This window comes from Octopus bimaculoides, chromosome 3, assembly GCF_001194135.2.
Source record: "Octopus bimaculoides isolate UCB-OBI-ISO-001 chromosome 3, ASM119413v2, whole genome shotgun sequence".
NCBI classification, from domain to species: Eukaryota; Metazoa; Mollusca; class Cephalopoda; order Octopoda; family Octopodidae; genus Octopus; species Octopus bimaculoides.
The window spans coordinates 23,366,414-23,369,653 of NC_068983.1; positions in this window are offsets into that span (position 1 = coordinate 23,366,414).

The following is a 3,240-nucleotide window of genomic DNA, read 5'->3' on the forward strand; positions in this document are numbered from 1 at the left end:
AAAAAAAAAAAAAAAAAAAAAAGGAAATACCAAATATTGAATTTTGTTCTTAGACATGTGCTATACCTTCAAAGGCTATTTTATTAGAATTGAATGGATCTATTTTAAAACGGGGGCGCCAGTTTTCATTTATGTTTTATATAGTGTTTTTGGTACGGAAAGACTTTCAAACTTCCTATACTTATCTATTTTGGGATCTATTTTAAAACGGGGGCGCCAGTTTTCATTTATGTTTTATGTAGTGTTTTTGGTACGGAAAGACTTTCAAACTTCGTAACCCTAACTACATTCCTGGCTTATAATAATCCTTTCTACTAAAGGCACAAGACCTGGAATTTTGTGGGAGGGGACTAGACGATTACATCAACCCCAGTGTTTCACTGGTACTTAATTTATCGACCCTGAAAGGATGAAAGCAAAGTCAACCTCGGTGAAATTTGAACTCAGAATGTGAAAACAAACAAAATACTGCTAAGCATTTTGCCTGGCATGCTACTGATTTTGCCAGCATACCTAATAATAGTAATGGTTTCAAATTTTGTTACAAGGCTAGTTTGGGGGAGGGGGTAAGTTGATTACATTGACCCCTGTACTCAACTGGTACTTATTTTATCGACTCCAACTTATAATAATAATGATAGTAGTAATTACATTCTGAGTTCAAATCCCACCAAGGCCAACTTAGCCTTTCTTCCTTTTGAGATTAATAGAATAAAGAGGCAATGTAATTGACTAACCCCTTCCTCCATAAAAATTTCTGGCCTTGTGCCAAGAATTGTAACTGATGTTATAATCATCATCTTCATCATTAAGATAGTAAGCTGGCAGAATTGTTAGCACAGGGAGAATGTTTAGCGGCATTTCACCCATCCTTACATTCTGAGTTCAAATGCTGTCGACTTTGCCTTTCATCCTTTTGGGGGTCATTAAAAATGAGTACCAGTTGAATACTGAGGTTGATATAATTGATTTACCTCCTCCCCCCAAATTACTGGCCTTGTGCCAAAATTTGAAATCATCATTATTATTATTTTTATTAAGGTGATAGATATTTAGCAGAATTGCTTAAATACCAAACAAAATGCCTTCTGGTATATCAATATGTCAATTTATATTCCAAATTCAAATCTTGCAAGAGCTGATAAAATAAGTTTGAGTCAATTATGCCACTTCTCCAATATTTATAACTTTGTGTCAATAAATCATTATGAAATTTAACATTGACCATTAGCATTTTATATTTCTGATCTGGAAGTATGAAAGTTAAAGATGATATCTGGGATTTGAAATCAGAAAATAAAGAGCTGCAATTAAATACTGCAAGGAATTTTGTCCAATTATTAATCCCTATGATACCAATCTACTTAAGGTCAGCCCTGGTTTCATGATTTACATTTAACATTTTAAAGTGATCTAAATTAAATCTGTCCATTAAAATTTCATGTTAATTCATGTTCAAAACCCAATATGATAATGAAATAATTACTTTACTAAATTCTTCATAATTTTCAAAATTAATTGAAACACAGGTAATGTATTTTGACAGAAATATGGTAACAAAAGGGCTAATATTAGAAGAAGGTGATAGGTGTCGCACAATCAATAGAGTCCTGAGAAAAATGCCCTACAACATTATTTAGTTACAACAGTGTCTATTTATACTTTGAGTTTAAATCTTATAGGTGTTAACTCTGCTTTTGCTCAGTCAAGGACTGAGATCTATTTAGTTGACTGTACACAAAGTGGGAGTTGAACTGGTACATTGGTCCAGAGCCCAGAGAGCCATTGAGAACTTATGAATGTAATGGGCCCTTCCCTAAAAGATTAAGTTTCACAGCCCGCTTGAATTTTGAGTGGAACCTCCTCTCCTGCCATCATGAGGTCCAAAAGGAGTTTTGTTTCACCTTGAAGTATTTTTCTTGGAGGCCCTAACTGTGCTCTTGTGCCAAATTAGAAGAAGGCACTGGATGTAACACAATTGATAGAACTCATTTGTGACAATGTTCAGTATGTGAAATCATCCTGGATAATTTAGACATTGGTTGATGAAATGAGTGATCAGTGTCCTAGATATTAGAGTAGCTACCAGATCCTTCTCTCATTATTTATTAGGATGTTCCTAAGTCAGTGTGTTAGAGAGCAAATAAATTTGAATTGGCTTGTTTGTTGGCATGTAAGTTTTAAGAAGAAATTTAGATATTTTGCCAAATTTTGACCAGTTGTTTTAATTTATCTTTTCGAATACCACCACCACTACCACCACCACCATTACTCTTTTAACATTCATTTTTCCATGCATGTATAGGTTGGCCAGAGTTTACTGCCCTTGTTGTTGCCAACCCTCACTTGTTTCCAAGCAAGGTAATATTTCCCCATGGCCAGACATGTTTCTTCAGGATGCTGAAAATGAATGATATTGCTTGTATGACAGTGACACCCGCTTACAACTCTTATATGATATGAAGTCAAGGAGACACAAACATACATATATATATGCATACACACATATATACATACATATATGCACACATACACACACACACGTGTGTGTATACAACAGTCTTCTTTCAGTTTCTGTCAATAAAATTCATTCACAAGGTTTTGGTTGCCCTGGGGTCTAAAGTAGAAAATGTTTGCCGATTGTACCACACAGTAGGACTGAACCTGAAACCATCTGGCTGTGAAGTAAACTTCTTAACCACACAGCCATGCCTGATTAACTTAATTTTAACAAGCTGTTCTCATTTAATTAATGCCAGTTGTACTGTTGCTTTGATGATCCACTAAATTTTTGTCAAACACAAATGTGTTATATTTAGGACACCCATGTGTTACACTCATATTTTTTCTTTTCCTCGTACACAGAACTAACTCATGGTTAATATTATATGTGGGAGAATATACAAATAATAACAACAGACGAGGACAGGTGGTGTAAATAACAAAAGTATATATTAGTATGACGCTCGGGAATACGGAAAGTCTTTGACGTTTCGAGCTACGCTCTTCAACAGAAAGAATACGGAGACAAGGAGAAAAACACGGAGAAAAAAAATTGAATAGTGTTCAGTCAACGGTCAATCATAATAATGGCCGATCATAACAATGACTGACCGGAAGTTAGAAATTCTTATTTCAGGAGAGCTAAGAAAGGGGGAGATAACAAACGGTGATCGGTAGAATGCTGGTGATCTTGACGTATGTAGTGTGAAAATGGGGAAGGGAGAAAGGGAGAAAGTA